Here is a 21,212-nt window from a genome sequence, read left to right as displayed (position 1 = left end):
CATTGAGGTCTCTTCCAACCCTAACATCTATGAATCTATCAAAGACAGTTCACAAAGCAAAGATTTTACTAAAATCCTTCCTCTCAATTCAGTTTGATGCGGAAGAAAAACAGGAGACGAACTCTAAATGACTCCAGTGTATTCTGGTAGATACTGTGGTGAAAACATCATTATGGGCCTACATGCCAGAGATGCTCTTCTCCTTCCTCTGTTGTGACAAGGTCTCTGAACTAGTCTTAGGATATCAGAGCAGTTCCTGTAGTCAAGGAAAACAAAATGAAGTTTGGTAGGAGGAAGAAGTTCAATTACCCCTTCTCTTTCCTAAAATTTTTATATAGGTGTTATTTCGTTGCATTCTTTGCCAACCAATGTGCAACATGAACACAGATTTGTGTGTATGTATTCAGGATGAGCCTTCAGGATTTTATCAGCATCAATGGATAGAAAAATAATTCAACTCATACCATGTTTATCACAAACTGGAAGTCAGACCTGTTACATGGAAAATTTAATGTGCGCACCCAATGCTTCCAAAGCTTCCTTTCATTTCTCATGCAAAATAGAAGGATTTGTCCATTTGCAAACTGTTCCCAATTTCATTTTTCTTTTACCTTCTTAGACAGGTACACTCCCACTCTGACATACCTGCAGTATGTTTCACATTGTAAAAGCTGTGCAATAGTAAGAGGTGCGATGATGACCTACACAGCGTTTCTGTGATGACCTGTCTTCCTCATTTGACGGTGGCTTTTTCTTCCCTTCAGCATTGTTCTGTGAATGAATTGTTAGCAATCTGGCCATTCTGCCTCACAAATACTGTTGGATTGCTGCCTGAGGCACAGCTGGCTCCAGCCTCTTGAGAGAGTTTGGCATCTCTCCCACAGATCCCAGTTCCTCTCTCTTCTAAACTTGTCTCTACTTATATTCTTTTCCCCCAAAGCAGGTACCCCCACAAAATCTTCTCCAACTGAGAAAACCTCCTGGTGCTGCAGTGTTTGGACAAAAGATGCCAATGATGCTGCTCACTCCCCACTGTGAACAGACTGCTCCAGCAACAACAGAGGATTCTTGTCATCGCTGTTACATACAGAGTGGTTCCACTGCAAAAGACTCAGTTCCCTGAGAACAAACAAGACATCCATCAACAGTGCTACTGATTTTTAAAACAAGTACTGGAGGAGAAGCAAAGGAGCTGGGTCTAGTTACATCTGCCTAAAGCATTGTTCTTTATAGGAATACATTAGCAGAAGAGTTAACATGCAACTCAAGCCTTGTTCTGGGTTCATACTAAGGGCCACCTCCCAGTTGACACAGCTGTAAATGGTCACTTGGGATGGGAAGCTGAAAGCATTTACATCAGTGGTGATTGACCTTTGGGCCGAATGAGTGGTGTGGGGCTGGTCGCAAACAAGACTGGGCCCTGCATAGCCTCCTCTCATCCCCACACACCAAGATTGGGCCCCACACTGCCTCCATCCAGCCCATGTGTGCCTGAATCAGCCCTGTGCTGCCTCTGCCTGACCCCACATGTCCATATTGGACCCTGTGCACCCAGTCTAGCATGTAGAGTGACACTACCAGGCCCACAGGGCTCCCCACAGGTACAGAAATATGGCAGCTAGGGAATGGACACTTCTCCCTGCTGTCATATTTTTGGAACCACGGGGAGCCTTGTGGGCCAGATGACATGGCCCTGCAGGCTGGATTTAGCCCATAGGCCAGGGGATTGAGCACTTCTGACCTAAAGGATATTCTTGCTGCATCACCTCCCCCCACCCCACCATGGGCTACTGGCTACAGAAACTGGTATGCCTTAACTATGCTAACCAGATGAGCTGGTAGGCTTGGGAAGACCTTGGACTTTGACCTTCACTGTTCTTGGTTCAGGAGGATCAGGATGTCTATATGACTATGTATACAGTCCTTGTGAGAGCTATACTATAATGGGTTTGGTTTTCTTCAGTCTTTGCTTTATTGTTCATTATGACACAAACAACAAAGCTGGTGTAGGATTGCGCAGTCCAATCCTATATCAGCTGAAGGGGACAGAGGGACAAGATGTAATCAAGTACCCGTGGATCTCCAATGTCTGTGAGAATAACAAAGAAACGTTTTCACTAAGAGCGGTTATCTTTTAGATCTCAGAGCACTGCCAGAAAACACTGAACTCTCACACAGAAAGGCAAACTGAAATTTCATTTCTAGGCTAGTAGAAAGTGATGTGGAATGAAGGCTGGCAGTTATTAGCCACTTAGGACTAAACACAATACAAACTATTGGACAGCGTTCATTTTTTGGGACTTCCGCTGTGCAGAAATCAGGAAGCATTTCTTCCTACTGAATACAGCCATTCATGATTAATTGGGCACTTGAATATTTTCAGTTTTGTGTGCAGCTGGTAATTCCTCCAGCTGTCAGAATCTTTACCAGCAGCCTGAATATTAAATATGGTTATCATGGAAGGACTCCATGGCGTGCAGAGATGTTATACAGTTACTGACTTGCAGGCATACGGTAGTGTTTTGTCAACAGATAGGACCTGCTTGGTGTACCTTACAAAGGCCACATACTCATTAATACCAGCAGGGATTTGGCCTGAAAAAAGAAATCAGTGCATAATAAACTAACCCCGTCTCTCAGCTCACAATTTGTGGTCCCACAATAAAAATGGCTGACTCGGATTACACAGGGCTGACGAGGCAAAATCTCATTCTAAATGAGAAACCTGTTTACTCCTCAGCTGTTCAACAGTTCATAATAATAACTTGACAACGTTCCCTGTCAGCACTTCAATAACAGCATCAAGATCAAGACTGCAGAACAAAAAACATGTTTTCTTGTCATATGAAAATTTTCTCCTCCTGAATCAGGACAAAAACTCAACATTTCAAACACTTCCATAAACTAAAACATTTTTAAGTGGCTTGGGTCAATCAAAACATTTTGTTTTAATTCATTTTAAACAGTAAGTTGAATTTTTTTTTAATTTAAGTATTTTCCTTCAATTAAATTGTAAAATGAAAAGTCAATTTGAAAACAGAAAACTCAATTTCTTCCATTTAAAAACATCCAAACAAAATATTTTGACAATTTCAAAACCTTTTCTCCAATTTACTGTGAGTTTGTACTGTGAACTGATCCTTTCCCATAAAAACGTGTACAGTTTCAACAAATGGGCATTTTCTGACAAAAATCAGTTTGCTAAACATTCCTGTCCAACTCTAATTAAAATGTTTGTACATCCCAGTTTACTTAATCCAACATAGGCTTAAAGTTTGGAATTATAAGTAGGCGTTTATTCAATTCATGTTTCACAGAAACTGTGAAATCTGGGATCGTCTGTGAAATCAAATTAAAAATAAAATCTAATAAAAATAAAGTGCTGCCTGCTACAGCCTGGCCTTGCAGCCCGCCCAGCAGGTGGAAGGTGCCAGCTGGTAGGGTGGCATAAAAGGCAGCAGACAAGATGGTGGCTGCACCCTTGTCCCCGCCTCCCCCACTGGGGCCTCTCCACCAATCAGTGCTGAGGGGCAGGACCGCAAAAAGGGCAGTCAGCAGACAAGATGGAGGCCACCCCCTCGTCCTTCTTCCCCTGCCAGGGTGTCTCTGCCAATCAGCACGGAGGGGTGGAGCACAACTGGGAAATACCTGCAAAATTTGCTCTTTATGCTGTGACCAGCCCGTGAAAATTATTTCGTTTCACCATCATTTAAGTAGGTCCCTAATTATGAAGTGCCTTTAAATGACGCTTTTTCTTATGCCGTAAAGGGAACAGCAAATATTCATATTAGCTGCAAGAGAAAATTTCTGCCACCTCTTTACTGAGAGCTGGATAATGTCACCAGCTTGTAGCTTGTCATTCTGCTGCTAAACTACATGCACTGATATCCTTTTATCACTCAACAGTTTCACTATCACATGACTGAGATTACATAAACTGCATTAGAGCCATCTAAGATAAAGTTGTTCACTTCTGAGGCAAACACCACCACACTTACCCTTCCATCCCTGTACTTGAATGATCACAGCCTTATCGGCAGATGAAGGAATGTAGACCCACCATAGAAATATTAACCCTTGTAAAACTAACAGCTAGGATAGCGTATATATGGGAATATTAAGCCCTAGAGCAAACTGCCCAGGAATGGGTCCTGGCAGTTACTGGCCCCTGTGTTTGGGAATTGCCGTGGCTCAGCATTGTGGTACAGCTGAGACTGGATGTCCAGGCTGCAGCCATAGGCCTGAGCCCTTTTTGCTGTTTCACAGCTATTGCACTTGAGCCCACCTCTGTGGGGCTGAACCCCAGCCAAGATGAAGCCTAGCACGGCTTGAGCCGAGACCTGGCACTCCTTGTTGTTTATCCTGGCCTCAGTGCAGCATAGGCCTGGCTGGCTTTTTTGCTGCCCAGTTCAGTCCCAGTGAAATAGGCCTGGGCCTCCTTTTGTCCCTTTTGCAGTTTATGCCCCAACCAAGCAGTGCGGTTGGGCACTAGTTCTAGTTCAGGCCCAAGCCAAGATAGGCCTGATCTATCTTTCGAGTTCTTGTACAGTTTTCTGCCCAGCGGACTTGGGATTGGGACTATGAATTTTGGGGTGCAGTATGCTGACAAAAGCCACAATTAACCCCTCAGAGCCACCATGTGGAAGTGGACGTCAGTGCTGTACCACATCTCCAGGAGCAACCAAGCCCCTTGCAACACAGGAGGACCCATGCTCTCGAGCAGCTGCCCCAGCACAGTGAATCCAAGGAGCAGCACAGGAGTCTTCGGTGTGGGCCCCCCTCTCCAGCCCGTTGCTGAAGGGCAGGTATAGAGGTGAAGGCCCCCCAAAGCTACCTGCTGGGGAGCCCCAAGTCCCAGACCCCCTGGGTATGGGGGAAGCCTCCCCTATGCCACCTATAGACATTGCTTTGTAGTCAATAGCATTTTTAAATTCTATTTAATGTTTACTTTTGGGTTTTTTTATTCTTTGTAATAAACTTGGGTGTTTGTGTTTATACTGTTTGTGAGGAGGGGGGGTTGTTTATACCGGACACCCTAGTAATTCATTTAGTGTTTTTCCAGGTGGTCTGGGTGGGGCTCAAGCCAAGGTAAAATATATTTAGTATCCCAAAATTGAAAACCCAGCCCTCACTGCTGCTGAGCAATGCCCAGCAGAAGGGTTACATATATAGGTTTTAAGTCTATTTGTTTAAAATACCAAATTTCCTTGCCCTAATCTTTCTAGTACAATGCAATGACAAGAGAAGACATTTTTATATTCCCAGTACAGCATACACAGGCTTAGGGTTATCTTAACTTTCTCTGAAGAATCGCTTTATTTACTGCATGTTGGCAAGTAGGTTACTGGAGATTTCTGTTTACTGATGACTTGTTTGGTTATTTTTCTCCATTGCTCCGTCACCATTTTTCGACCACTGTCATTGTCCTTCTCATTTCTTCACTTCAGAGATCCCCAGAGTCACTGACAACCTGATTTTCAGAAGGGCTGAACAACCACAGCTCTCATTGCCTTCAACTATAATTGTGGATATGCAGCAATGCTTCGAAATTTAAGGCCTTCAAGTTGCACCCCTTAGCAAGGGCCCAATGTGTTTATTGTGAAAGAAGCAGCAGTGTTGGTCAGTGGAGGACAAGAAAAATACTTTTGCCATATGTCTTATTGCGCAATATTGAAACATTTTTTAATCAATTACGGAAAATAACCGAACCAACTCATTGTTATGTTACAAACAGCAGTCATTTACAAGCATCTATTTTTGCAAAGCTATGAAGTATTAGTACTAGCTATACTCATACCGAGAGAGAACAATCAGAAGTATTTCCAGTTCCCACTGTAAAATGCAAATACATATAACATAGTGGTAAGTTCTCCAGGCAAAAGTTGGATAATTGGGAAAGATGAATGCTTGTGAAATAACAATGTTAAGTTTCAGAAATGTAGATAAAAGTAGTTCTCAAATATCTTTAACAGTATCACTTCTCATTTGTTCTAAGAAAAACAGCATGGTATTCTGGGTGAGTGGCAGATCCATAGCAGTACAGTGAGTGAATGAAAAAAGGCCCCAAATACTGTTAAAAGAAAATCTAGAGCTGCCTGCAGAAGAGAAACACAGAAGCTAAAAGAACAAAAAAGGATAGAAGAGAATCTAACTTCACTAGCCAAAAGATGGTATTGTAGATGGAGATGTGAAAGAAATCTCTGGAGACCCTTAGGGCAAGGAAGAAGAAAATAAAGACCTCATTTGTTACAAATGTCAGTGTTTTAGGCCCTCAAAAGATGCTTCAAAGAATACTAAGTAGAAAACCTACATTGAGATTGCCTATTCTTTATAAGGCTCTGAGACTGACACCATACAGGGACAACCAAGAAATTATTTTAATAAAATTTAACATTATACATTCAATTAAAGGAAAAACTGGGTTCTGAAAAAGGAAACTTGCAAAGAAAAAAATGAAAACCCACTTTTCTCTGATTTAAGACACAAGCACACACTGTAACAAGTATTTTACAAAAAAACACCAAGGAGGGAAGTGTTATTGTGACGTTTCATTTACAACTCTCCAAGTATTTTGTCCAAATGAATTAAGCCACATAACTCCTCTGTGACATACAAGTATACCCATTTTACAGATGAGGAAACAAAGATACAAAAAGACTGCAGAGCAGGTCAGAATCAGGAAGAGAAAACAGGAATCTTGAACGTTACTCCTCTAATTTACCCACTAAGCAACACTTCTTCCCTATATAGAAAGAATTCACAGAGGTTGCCACTTCCACTGCTTTGTCCAATCATTAGATCATATAACACATCATGGCATGAACAGATTCAGGAACATGGATTGGAAGGTGGGGGGGAATACCCACACCCCTTTCAGCTGTGCAACAGGTCTTGTTGGAGCTCTGCAAGCACAGTGAGCCCCTGTGCACAGAGCTCTGTGCTGACCAGCTGCTGAACTCAGAGAACTCACTGAGCACACGTGGCACAGCCAAAGAGGGATGTGAAGGCACCGATGCACCCCCCCACCCACCCCGATCCACCCCTGCAATAGAGATATATACCCCAGACTGCTACCTTACCCCAGTGCTCTAAACCAGTGATGCTTAACCTCTGACCCATGGACCAGATCAGCCTGTGGGGCTCCATGCATGTCCAGAAATTTGGCAATTTAGGAGCGGTAGTAATGGAAGGCCCAATCCAGCATACAGGGGTACAGGTGGGTTGCTTGGCAGGCCCAGTCTGGCACATATGGGGGGCTGGGGCACCAGGCCCGCCCCAGGATACACAATGCCAGGATCAAGGATGAGGCTGAGGCAGAAGGCACAACTGAGCCTGCATGAGGCTGAGGGTGGGGCCAAGGCCTGATTCAGCATGAGGCCAGAGTTGCAGGCATGATACAGCATGCTGGACCAACACTGCAGCACTCATCTGGCCCGCAGAGCTGAAAGTTTGGGCACCACTGCTCTATATTTCAGTGCGTCTGCACAGACAGCATGCTAGTCAGTGTTTTGACTCATCTCCAGTCCATCCCACACCACCGAAAGGTAACCTCTGAACACAAAGCAGAGCCTGCAGGCTGAGACTATATGGCCTACATAAAACTGCCTGGAGGGTGTGTCTACATGAGACACTAAATGCACAGTAGATTAATTCTATTGTGCATTAGTGTGGTGGGCAAAAGCCATGCTAACGTGCAGTAAAATTACTGTGCATTTAGTACTTGTTATTACAGGTACTAAACATAAGGCACAGTAACAACAGCACATTAATGCACGTGTAGATGTGGTCAGGAATCCCCATTCCATTAACGCAATTGAGCGTCCAACCTCAGCAGAAAGGATGCTGTGCTCCCCAAACCCCCAATCCCACCATGAGTGAAGAGGGAGTAATTCCCTTGGCTGTTGCCTGAAAAGAGTGAAAAGAGAAAGACTGTCTATTCTAGCTTATAGACTGCCAACAGAACTGTTAAACTGTAGCTTCTGCCACTTCCATCCTTGGGGCTGCACAAGTAAAATACAGCAGACGGACTTGTTCAATCTTTTTCACCAGTCAAAATTAGGTATCTACCCAATCTGCAATTTCACATTTTCGCAGAAACTGAAAACAATGGTTTCCATGAACCCTGTGAACATGGCAAACCATGCAATTTTGGCACAGAATCACCCTGCTCTCCCTGAGTAAGAAGCAAATTTGAAATAACTGACCTTGAGAGAAACATAGTTGTAGTCATTTAGTAATGCAGTGGTAATCCATAGACGTAGTTCATCCAGAATTGATGCATTTTACCTTTATTGAAACTGCTGCAACTTTTAGAACAGGTACTCCATAATGTAAATATTTTATTTCATTTTATATAACTGCCGTGTGGCATTTTTCACATTTATGTAACTTTATCGTCTTATCTGTAAGTTAGTCCAAACCAAAATGTCTATTTAGTAAATTCTATCGCACGCGCGAGTTTTGTATTTCCTGTGAGCGCAAAATTTCCTTTGTCTACCGGCGCGAGTTTTGTATTTCCCGCACGCGTGAAATTTCCTTTGTCTACCGCGCGTGCGAATTTTGTATCAAGCTGCGCATGCATATTTTATAAGTTTCTTTTCTATCCTGTAAGTTTCACTTCTGCAGAAACGCAGCCTATGTAAAAATCTGCCTAGCAACACCTATGTAAAAGAAACTACCCTATCCCTGCACACTTAGCTTACATCATAGTTAGTGTCATAGAGGCGGTCCAACCAACATCCATAAAGAGGCGAAGAAGCAGGAAACGACAGAGACGACGACTGGATAAACCTCAGGCTTGATCACCCTGTTGCTGGTCCTCAGCCTCCCGTCTGGGCGTATCCCAGCGAAAGCCCATCAAAGGCCTCGAAAACCTGACAACGAACATCAGCCTCTCAGCGTAGCTTAGACCGCATACCCGCTTTTACCATACCTCCGCGCTTATACTTTAACTGCAACTTTGCTCCAGCCGGTCTCCCCTCTTACTCGTAAGAGGGTGAGGCCAGGTGAGTTAAATAAACCCTTTTACTATAAACTTTGAAAGTGTATAGCATTTCGCCTACTTGCACCAGTAAGGCAAACCTCGAGGGCGGTTGACGAGCCACCTCTTATCCCGCCCCACAAGCCGCGTACTCGCTCGCTCCGTAAAGTCCGCGGCTCACCAAGCGGTGTTGGAGTCTCTAATCCGGCATTTCGCAACACATAAACCCACTTTTAAGCAGCACTTTGGCACCTACTTATATATAGGACAAACTAGGTGGTCTACACAAGATGTTTACTGCAGATAAGACTAATTAGCTTGGCAGCAAAACATCAGTATCTGTACAGGTGGCCCTATTAGGCCACAGGAAACTAATAAACTCCACAGCAGGGTAGTACTTGTAAATTCTGCAAAACCACCTTAGTAAATACAAGTACTACCCTGCTGTGGAGTTATTTACTACATGGCAACGCATGTGTAGATGCTGATCCTGGAGTAAACTGCGCCCAGTCAGCCCAGCCAGCAGGGGGCCACACTCCTGCCTGCTACCTAGCTACATGGATCCTGGGATCCTCCAAAAATGTATATGAAGATGAAGCACAGGGCAACCTGGTCTAGCTCCACCTCATGGAGGACAGGGCCATACTAATCATATGCGACGGCCTGAGAGAGAAGGTGACAGAGGGATTCTGGGTGAACTGTTTGGGGACCCATCTGGCGATGTTTGCCAGATATTTAAGGCTGGTGAAGAAACAAAAATGGAAAAGTAGGTGCAGCTCAGCTGTGGGAGTGAAGAGAGAATCAAAATGCATGCAATGTCGTGGCTTACCATGACTTGAAAAGGAGTCAGCAGTGAGAAGGACTGCACTTCATGAACACCACTCCATGTCTTATTTGGATGGACTGCTCTAATTTATCCTTGTGGGATGGGCAGGGGAGACACCATGATCAATCAGGTGGTTTTCCCAGGGTAATTGTCTCTGATATGTCCTCCATAGGAGGTCTATGTTGAGCAAATTCTTTTTGGTATTGGGTGGTGGAACCGGAGCGTGCTCCATCCACTCCATGCATTGACCTGGTATTGCAGTGCTTCCAGGACCGGTGCAAAAAAACAGGAAAAAAAAAAAAAGGGATGGGTGCTTGGGAGTGCCATTCCACAGGTGTGTATAATGTAATGTTGTAACGGGTGCGTGGGTTCCTATGGTGGGTCAGGGAGGCAATGATCAGTGATTATATATATATATTTTTATGAAGAAAGAAAAAAAAAGGTTCCCTAGCTTGCTCCTTCAGCCTTTTAACTAGAGGCAAGTAAGACTAGGTGGCATTTGTACTTCAAGGCTTCTGGGCTTGGGGCTAGCAAGTAGCATGCCTGCCAGGGATTTAGGAGTATCTGAAGCCCCAGCCTGACACATTTAGGAGGTAAGATACTTGCCAGTCGTACTGGCGCAGTCTTGAACGACTGAGTTCTGCTTAGTCAAAATGTGGAACTCAATTCAGTACTCATGTGGCCTTGGAAATGAAGTTTTGTTAAAAAAAGGGGTGAGGAGCGAGTAGGTTCCCCATCAGCATGTAGCCCATTATGGGCCACGTGTTTTATAGTCATGCTCAGTGTTGACTACATTTAATCAATTTCATAGTTTGTTTCTATTACTGAGCACATGCTGCTTTTGGCAGCAGTTTAAAAACATACAATGTATTTAACGAGGTTTCCTTGTATGCAGATGTAAAGGATTTTTTCCCCTCATACTGACTGGAGGAATAAGCCGCATCTTATATTTGGGTAAATATAGTACCTGGAGCAACAGATGCCCCTTTCCTCTCTGATAAATTGTCCACTGCATCTTTACTTCACCCTTGCACAGAGATCTAGGCACCAGACCAATCCCAGATGTGTGGTGAACAGACTTTTTTACTCTACATACAGTAGCCAGGATGGCTAGAAAGCTAACACTCCTGTAAAATTAGGTTCCCACATCTGGACTCTTGCAATAGATATTCTATAGAGGGCAACTGCTGGAGTATTTTTTTTAGAAGAGATAAAGACCTGATAGATTTGGCCTTGCAGATATTCAGCAGGATATTTTAAACAAAACAAGAACTATGACTGTTACTATTTCAGAGCAGGCAGCTAAGTTTATTCAGTGAACAAAAAGTATACAGTTCAGAAGCAAAAATCCATGGAGCACCTGTGGAAGCTACTAGCATAGTGAATTTTTTCCCCAGCTTTGGTGATAACTAGGAGACAGCAGAACTCCTTAGTCTTTGGACTAAATATTTCACTATCCACATTGCATAGAGATCCCCTCACAAATGCTGGAGAAATGGAGTTTTGGGAACAGAAAGTAGCATTCCGGGAAGACTGAGCACTCACAGGTGGTACAATGCAGGCTTCTGCAACTTAAAGCAGTCCACTGGGCTACACTGTAACATAGGTGCCTAGTTCAGGCTCTAGCTATGGGGAACTGGAAGTTTGCAATTGTTGGTCAGTATTTTGAGCTGTGCACCCATGATTGCCAATTCTGCAGCTCTTATACTTGCAAGTAAACTGGGACTGGTTTCACAAATAAAAGCTGCAGGTTCAAAGTTTGAAGAATACAAGATAGCTACAGTTCCTATTTATACTTTCAGCACTTTCCAAAACCATGAAATACTTTACAGTTGCTGTAATATTAAACAGTAGGGCAAGGCAGAGCTCCAAGGTGAAAGCAAGACCTTTTAATAAATGGCAGAGTAATTTTGATCAGTTCAAGAGGTAATATGAACATGCTGTAAAGTCCAAGCAGGATGAGGCTCAATTCCCAACCAACGCATTTTCTTTGTGCATAACCAACACACACGTGCACACACGCACAAAAGCCAGCTGCATAACCATTTTGCATCAAGTTGTGATTTCAGAATTAAATCCTCAGTAATTAGTTCCTTCTATATGTTTGGTAATCTTATTAAGACAACTCATTAGGTGTCTTAGCAATTTGGAAATTACTAGGTGTCAGAACATGTTTTTCCTGTGTGAATACTAATTATTAGAAAATAGGGCAATTGTTCTAAGATTTCTTTGCATGATCTCTTTTTCTGACTTTAAAAATCTTGCAGCAGCAGCATCTGAATCAAACAGCCTTCTGTCCAACAATATTTGTACTTTTGCATATGAATAAAGAAATTGCTAAAAATATCTATTACCATCACCATCATCTTTTGCAATAATGCTGGTGTTAATTATTAAGAGATATTATATATATTATTAAGAGAGATATTATATATTCACTAAATTCACTAATACATTCACTAATTATTAAGAGATATATATTTGCTGAAAAGTCTATCTACATCAAAAAAGTTATCCCATGTGCAGAAAACATGCATTTTAAGAACACTCCTTTTTCAGATTGTTACCAAATATATAAAAAGTAACACTAAAGCTTAAATGTCCTTTGGGAGGTTTGCAATTTTGCAAAGCACACTGGTTCACCTTTGAAACATTCAAGTCTCAAATGCTAATTTGTCAAGACAGGACTTTGACTCAAAGAACAGGAATTAAATAAACTATATCCTATACTTCTAATACAAAGTTAGATAAAGTATATTAGAGCTAAATTACACCAGTGACACACTAGTTACAGGTCTGTCAATATTTTTATAAGGTTGTCCATAAAATTGTGGTTGTAAATAAAATTTAGTACTATAGAAGTTACCAAAATGAATCAAGTTATTAGCTAATCTCATCTACTATCTGCCTCTGTTGGTAACATGCATAAAGCTTGTACAAACACAAACATAAAACACACCTGATAGCAAATATTCAATACTATTCAAGGAATAAAAATCCTTGCTGGTACGAAAAAGTGATCATCCAACTCCACTTTACAACAAAAGGTTCAACTATTCACATTTTCTTAGGCTCTGACTCAGCAAAGCAATTAATCATGTGCTTAAATAAATCTCTATTCAGCTAAGTACTTAGCCTGTCCTTAGGTCTCATTTACTTTTCCCATATAATTTAAGCACATACATAAGAACAGACTGAACTGTAGCTTTAATGTTAAATTTTGCTAACAGGTATTTGTTTATTAAGGCCACAATACGCACCAGAAATCTCTTTCCATCCACTAGCGAGGCCAGTGGTTCTCAAATCTTTTTAGACTTGAGGCACCCCTCAAAAAAATAGTGAATAGGCTCTTAGCTTTCACTCATTTTTTGACTAGCGAAAAATGACTGAGCAATTCTTCTGTTGCAATGAACTCAGAAAGACCACAAAGGTTGAAACCACTAAGTTAATCATGTGAATCACGTTTGCACACCTAACAGTGTTAACATTGCATGGCACCATGCAGCACCCTTGAAAGGCAGCCCTTTATCAACACGTTGGTTGAGTCACTTACCTAAACTGTAGGATCTCGATTTTCCCACACGTTACATCTTGGGATTTCAATCCATCAGACTACCATTAGAGATAGAAGTAAATCAAAACCCCAGTTCTGCACATTCTGAAATGTGGGCAAGTTTAGATCCTACTCCAACACTTGCAGCTGGTCCCCATTTTTCATGAAAAATCCTCAGAGACACAGTGGGGGAGAAAGATTATTTCAATGACAAAAGACCCCAAATGAAAGCTGCAACAGTTTAAAGATGTACTTTTTTTCCTAATTACTTTGTGTAATCTTTCCAGTTCCCAAGAGGACCAGCTACTATTGGGTTTTATGACAGTTGATGATAATTCATTGGCTAATAAAATATACACCTGTTATTCTAACCAAGCTCTTCTGGAAGCATGCTCAATGTTTGTCCCAAACGATATGCTGCAAAGTCAAGACTGTTCCATACTTCTTCAGAAAGAGAGACAAATATTGCCCTCAAACGAAATTTGGTTAAAAAGTGCTGCCAACTCCACAAGCATCTGTGTTTACCCTATGTGGCAGCACAGTCTAGCACTTCGTCTTTTCCACAGAAGCTGTGAAAGGTCTTTAGCCAGAACTTCCTGACATCACTTGGTACATTTCTCAGTTGTTTCTTTAAGCCAAATTGTTCTTTTTCCCTTCAGACTGTTTTCTGCAGCTCAGTCTACAGTCTTGCAATAAACTCAGTGGTAATAATGAGGGGTCTGACATGGGGTGTAACATATGCTGTACTATTTGTTAGGATACAGTTTCAAAGCTGTGTGTTTTGTAGTATTGTGAGGGTGCTGCAGAAATGGCTGCGGTTCGTTTCTCGGGAGGCGAAGAACTCTCAGTCTCAGACACACTCTATTAGTAACACAAAAGGTATATTTGCAAATAGGGTTGGAGCGGAAACAAAGGATCACTCCAACCGCTGAGGACAACTCTCAGCTGGCTTTTATTCTCTTTCTCCTGAGCACGTGTGTAGAAGCAGGAACTCTTACATCTCATTTCTGGTTCATACAAACATATATGAAATGACGTCACGTCATCCGTCGCATGTGCATTATAATTAACTACTTAAGTATGCGGGGCGGATAGGCTTATATGTATTAGCTAATTACGCCTGCTCAGAAAGTACTTTAGGTTACTAAAAGTTCAAACCTCCTCTGCCCCAAGGACAGGACCATTAAAAATTGCAATTTACTCTTATCTGCATGAGAACGCTACGGAGTATATGCTTTACTGTAACAAAGAGATAGTAAATTTGCAAAACAAAGAGAGAGTGATACCTTAATACAAAGAGCCCTTAGTAGCTTTTCCTCCAACCTCCTCCTCCCACCAGGGAGAGCTGGCAGCTGTGCTGTTCTAACAACACTATTCATAATGCATTTTCAATAATATTTCTAACAAGGGTAACGTAGTAACATTTTTTATGTATGTTGTGGTAGATAGAGCCTAGTTCAGGGCTTGTCCAACTTCTAAGGAGCAAGAGGGCCACACCAGCGGAGGCCATGTGCCCAGGCTACATGTCACAGGTGCTCCCCCCTGTCCTGCAGAGGCACAACCCCCAAAACCACATGTGCACGGGCACTTTCCCTCACCAGCCACCATTTGCTCACAAGCGTTTCCTCTCTCAGACCATGCACACATAAACACTCCCTTCCCCCTACCGTACAATGCATAGCACCTTGCTTCATCTCAGATGCCCAGCTGCAGGCTCTCTGCTGCACCATGCCACATAGGCACCCCAGTCCACCAGCTCTTCTGGCACCGCGGGCTGCACCATGTGTCCCACCCCACCCCATCCCACCTCCTAGGACAGGGGCATGAAGCAGAAACTGAAGGGAAGAGGGGGAGCCCTGAGTCCCTAGTTGCTAATGCAGCTGAAGGGGTAAGGGCACCATTGGCTAGATGGGATCCTGGAGACATATTAACCTTCATGAGCTGCCAGTTGAATAGCCCTGGCTTAGAGGACTCAATCAATTGAGCCAGCAGAACCTCACTGTACAACGCACTGTGCAAAAGGGACCTTGCTCCAGAAAACTCAAGATTTATGATAAGGCACAAGTAGTAGATAAACAGACAGAAAGAACAAGGTAGCCTGAGAGCTTATTGATACTGGAGCCTATGCCAGTGCAGTTATGGTTTCAGTACACTTCCAAAGCTGTCCATACCCTCATCTGTATCTGTCCATTTTAACTCTACCATCCCTTCTTGCTCCCTTCACTCTGCTCAACCTTTAGAGCTGCCTGCACCTTTGTCTCCTTTAACTACCTGGACTTTGAACTATATTTCATGCTTCATTTTATGCTACACGACTCTCCCAGTGAGTGCATATCCAGCTCCTCAGTCTTGTGGTGTGTTTCAGCTATATGGACCACATCCTGTTCTGTGTTTGTTCTCAAATGTACTCAAATTATCTTTGGACTCGGAGCATAATTTCCATTGTTTCTTTGGTACCTTTCAAAATCATTGTTTATTCTTTCCATGTGACCTGAATAATTAACAACATACACTTTAAAACCCATGACATTAAGAACAATCAAGAGCATATTTTCAAACCTGGCCACAGAAGGTGCACCCACAAATCTCTGATTTCACAGTAGCACTGGCAAAACATGTCCAGTGACTGCATCCCCAAGAACCTGTTGAATAGACAACTATGGAATTTGGGCAGGCTCATGCTTATTTCATAGTTTCATAATAGGTAGGGTCAGAAGGCTCCTGAGCAGATCATCAAGTCTGACCCACTGCCGTGGCAGGAAAAAGTACTGGGGACAAACGACCTGGCAAGGTGTTCATCCAGCCTCCTCTTAAAGACCCCCAGGGTAGGAGCCAGCACCACTTCTCTTGGAAGTTGGTTCCAGATCCTAGCCGCCCTGACCGTGAAGTAGCGCCTCCTGATATCTAGCCTAAATCTACCCTCTGCCAGCTTGTGACCGTTATTTCTAGTCACTCCTGGTAGAGCTCAGGGAAACAGGGACTCCCCCATTGCCTGCTGATCCCCCCTGACTAGTTTGTAACAGGCCACTAGATCCCCCCTCAGCCTTCTCTCGTGGAGGCTGAACAGGTTCAGGTCCCTTAACCTCTCCTCGTAGGGGCTGCCCTGCTGCCCCCAATCATGCGAGTGGCCCTCCTTTGGACCCGCTCCATGTTGTCCACATCCCTCCTGAAGTGCGGACGCAGTACTCCAGCTGCAGCCTTACCAGTGCTGCATAGAGGGGGAGTATCACCTCCTTGAACCTGCTTGAGATGCATCTGTGGATGCATGACAAGGTACAGTTGGCCTTCCTGACTGCATCCCCACACTGCCGGCCCATGTTCATCTTGGCATCAATGACTACTCCCAGATCCTTTTCTGCCTCTGCACTGACGAGAAGGCAGTTCCCCAGCCTGTAGATATGGTGCTGGTTCTTCCTCCGCAGGTGCACCACCTTGCACTTGTCAGTGTTGAATCCCATCCTATTCTCCGCCCACCCCCGTAACCTGTCTAGGTCCGATTGCAGCCTATTCCTCCGTTCTAGTGTGCCCACATCCCCCCACATCTTAGTGTTGTCTGCAAATTTGAACAGGGTGTTTACCCCCTCGTCCAAGTCACTGATGAAGATATTGAACAGTGCGGGCCCAAGAACCAAGCCCTGAGGAACCCCACTGCCCACATCCCTCCAGGTCGAATAACACCCGTCCAACCACTACTCTCTAGGTGAGGCCCTCCAGCCAACTAGTGACCCATTTGACTGTGTAGGTGTCGACACCACAGTCCCCTAGTTTTTAATGAGAATGGGGTGAGACAGTGTCGAAGGCCTTCCTAAAGTCCAGAAGGACTGTGTCCACAGCTACACCTGCACCTAAGGATTTTGTGACCTGGTCGTAGAAGGCCACCAGGTTGGTCTGACAGGACCTGCCACTAATGAACCCATGTTGGTTGCCCCTGAGCATAATCTCCCCTGCTGGCCCCTCGTGGACATGCAGCAGGATAATTCTCTCAAAAAGCTTACCCAGGATCCATTTGTGTACTCGTTTGATTTTTGAAGCTATATTAGCCATGATGCAACATGACACCAGATTTCGAAATTTGGCCTTTAGGTTTATGGCTGAACTGCTGTCCATACAGGATTTTTAAATTTCTTTTATTTTAATTTTTATTTTTGAGTATTTAATTTTCTGCCTCTCATTTAGGTCTAATAAACTTATAGCTAAAAAGCTAAATAATGCTAAAAATCTGCTCCTCCTTCAGCCTTTTTGAAGAGGGCAGGTCAGTAACCGATCAGAAAAACCAGCAATATCAAGCCATAGTGCCATAATATGAGTTTGCTTGAGAACAGAGGTCCATCAACTCTGCTTTAGGACACATACAATTGGGTTATGGCTTCCAGGTACAAAATGCCTCTCCCTCAGCCCATTTATCATTTGCAAATTTAGTCTGGACCTTAGTCATGCTCCATAATACAGATAAAGCTTTAGGCATCTCTTGAACGAAGTCCCATTTGAATAAAGGATGGATCCTAGACTAGCAGCAAACGGGAATGTTTTCTACACTAGGCAATGGATGTGTATTTCTGATGGATGGTAAAGGGGAGTCTGATTTTGGATTATGCTGTGCCTCTGAAAGTCACACATGCATTTAGATAATGGTTTTATTAAATAAGGAGGGACAGAACTATCCCCTCCCAGCAGTAATGTTGATGCTGATTTCTTACCTGTTAACTGAATGAATGCATTTTTAAACCTGCAGTATGATTACTACTAGCAGGACCAAATTATGGTATAAAACTAGATGGAAATATGTGCCTAATAAGAATGGATTTTACAAGTAATGTCTTGGGAATAATATGGGAAAAGCAGAATTCAGTTTGAAGAAACCCTAAATATTATCTGAAATGTACCAGTCAAACATGTTCACCTATCCTCCCTGCTCCCTTTTCCATAACACTCGATTTCCAACAGAATCCTTCCCTTCTCCGTTACGTGATCTTCTATCACTTCTAATTCTCCCAAGACAATCCCCAGTTCTATTCCAACATGTTAGCCCTCTCTGCCTTTACCTTTTTTCCCTTCACTTGACCCACTGCAAAAGTTCCACTAAGGTGAAATTCACTCAAGCGGGTCCAAAATAAGGCCTACATACCACTTAAAAGCCTTAAGCTCATAGAATGAATTTCATCCATTATGTGACACAGCCAGCTGGGAAGTAAGGAGAGATGAAAGCTCTCAAAAAGGAGCTTTGGATTTGCTAGGAAAGGAAAAGGGCTAAGACTTATAACAACCACTCTACTCATTCCTTGTTGTGGAACTGAATATGAACAGGAGCTAATTTTCCATTGAACTGAAAAGCTAAATCAAGTCATATTAAGTAAAAATCAGCCACTCCAACCTCTAAAGCCTTTTTTCTTTTACCAGCCCTAGCTAGGGATGACTAGATTCCCATCTCTGCAATATTTTCGAGGTCATGGGTGATTGGTGCCTCCTGAATCGGGGGGCACTTGCCCCACCAGCAGACAGTCAGCAACCACAGAGGGTCCCTGCAGCCGATCCTGCCAGCCACAGCGTACCACTGGCACTTCTGGGTCAGCAGAATCGGCCGTGGAGGGACCACTTCTCCTGGCGTACTCCCCGGGGGGAGGGGCAGGGCACCAGCACTCTCATCTGCCCCCCCGTCCAGAAACACTGTCAGGGGATGCACCAGCACTCTCAGGGGTGCATGTGCACCCCCTACGGATTGCCACTGTTCAAGGATGCATGCCACATTCCTGTTATGACATAAAAGTTACCACAGATGTGTTTTGTTCCTCAGGATACTGTACCTGCGGTCCTCTTCTTTTCCAATAAAATAGAAGTTGCACTCTTTAGTATTAAAAATTATGTGCTTTGTATATTTCATGATTAAAAACAACAACATATTAATTATCATTAAAGTTTATAAACTTTTATGTAAACATTTAGAAATTTAAACCAATAAAAGCTACTCAGAGCCATTTCCCCTAATTCTGCTTTTCAAAAAATGAGCCCGGAAAATTTGAGCTGTTTTGAAGTTTCCCCTAAGCCCCTTTCATCTCTTCTGTTGGTTTACATCCCCTCAACCATGGCTCAGAAGCTGCAGTACAGGGAGATGGACCCAAATACAGGATTTTACTGATTAGAGTGTTTTCTAGGCTATGCAAGTAGTAATTCCTTGAACTGAACTAGAAGGAAAACTTGGACTACACTGCTCTGAAAACAAACCAGCGCTTAATGGCTCGGAACAGAATTTGCACAAAAACTGGTTTAAGTCATCAGAAACTGGTTTAAACCTGTAACAGAATAGAAATTCAGTGCACATAAACCAGTTTTTAGGGCTAAGTACAGACAGTCAAAAAGCCCGAGGCTGAATTGATTCAGTCTTCACAGGTTAGTCTAAGCTGCAGAGACTGAACCGATAAGCAAATGAATACACATTCACTTTTGATTCAAGAAATGAAGCCACATGCCTACAGTCGCTCACGCCAGAAGCCGGGCGGGGGGGGGAGTGCTAGAGCACACCTGCCAGGCACTGCCAAAGGGGAGGGAAGACAGAAGCCCTCCAAGACATTTCCTCACTCCCAGCCAGAGTAGAGAGGGTGTGGCCAGGTCCCAGCCCCTGGTCTGCCTTAGCGGAGGTGGGTACATGGGGGGAGTGGTATAGAATTCATTAAAAACCTGAACAAGAATAGTTCTGTCTCTCAAAAACTATAAACTGAAGAACTATGAACACAGCATGGGCTGTGTTCACTTACTCTTTCTGCTGCCCCCAAGGTCTCTGGAATTTGCAGTCTACAATCAGAACAGCAAGACTGTGCAGGGTTGCTTGTCACTTTCTCTTCCTGCTTCCTCTGGGATTTGCTGTCCATAGTCACAGCCAACACTAAGTAATCCAGCAGGGCAGAAAAGCTCTGTACTCGGGGGAAGGTGAGTTTAACCCCCCTTCCTGGCCCCAGACCTCAGCTGAGGTTTGCCTGGGGTGACCAGTGAGCTAGCCTTCACTGCTCTGGCTAGGGAACAGAGGGATGGGGCCAGCCCTGCTCTCTGGAGCAGACAACACAGCCCAGCCCAGGGCTGGAAAGTAGTGGTGCACTGATAAAGATTTTTTGGGCTGATACCAATGGCTGCTTATTAACCAGCCATGTCAATTGATACCAATATGCCCCCCATACCTCCCCCAGGGGTGCGCACAGTGGCAGGAGCACCCCCCCCCCAAGCCACAGCTTTGTCCTGCATCCTGCCCCACCCCGGCTGTGCAGTGCCTGCCCCTGCCCCAGGCCCAGCCCCACTCCCTTCCTCACTGTGGGGACCTCAATCTGCATTCCCCCTCCACACCCTGTCCCTCCCACACAGCTCTTTCCCCCCCACAGACTTACTGGCTGGACACTGCTCTCCAAGCTGCCAGGCTGCACTCCTGCCACATTGCCAATAATGTCAATTTTCCTTTTTATCAATGCCAATACAATATGGACTGATGTATCAGTGTACCTCTACTGGAAAGCATGCTGGGACTCCAATTTAACTTGAGCCAGGAAGGGGTATGGGACAGAAGTTTCATAAACCAGTTAAGTATGATTCAACCAGGTTTATCTTAAACCAGTTTGAGCCATTTTGAAACTGGTTTATGTGCACTGAACTTCTGTTCTGTTACAGGTTTAAACCACTTAAACCAGTCAATGTGTAACTTCTGTCTCTAGCCAAAATGGCTGAAACTAGTTTAAGATAAACCTGGTTGAATGTAGTGGATCAGACTTACGTGATTTGGGTCAACCCAGTTTATGAAACTTCTGTCCCAGACCCCTTCTCGGTTCAAGTTAAATCAGTCCTCCAGCATGCTTTCCAGCCGGGCTCGGCTGTGC

General features: G+C 43.7%; 1 protein-coding gene and 1 non-coding gene across 4 annotated transcripts in view; one reads left to right on the top strand and one right to left on the bottom strand.

Annotated features, from left to right (window-relative positions):
- CACNB4 (calcium voltage-gated channel auxiliary subunit beta 4) overlaps window positions 1–21,212 on the bottom strand; it is a 278,889-nt gene that overhangs the window by 97,550 nt on the left and 160,127 nt on the right. The window lies entirely within an intron of this gene.
- LOC149867587 (U2 spliceosomal RNA) lies at window positions 9,894–10,092 on the top strand. The gene has a single exon (XR_016442184.1). It is a non-coding gene; the product is annotated as a U2 spliceosomal RNA (small nuclear RNA).

Source organism: Crocodylus siamensis, chromosome 4 (genome assembly GCF_052110815.1).
Source record: "Crocodylus siamensis isolate JL-2025a chromosome 4, ASM5211081v1, whole genome shotgun sequence".
Classification (NCBI taxonomy): Eukaryota; Metazoa; Chordata; order Crocodylia; family Crocodylidae; genus Crocodylus; species Crocodylus siamensis.
This window is presented reverse-complemented; position numbering and strand designations above follow the sequence as displayed.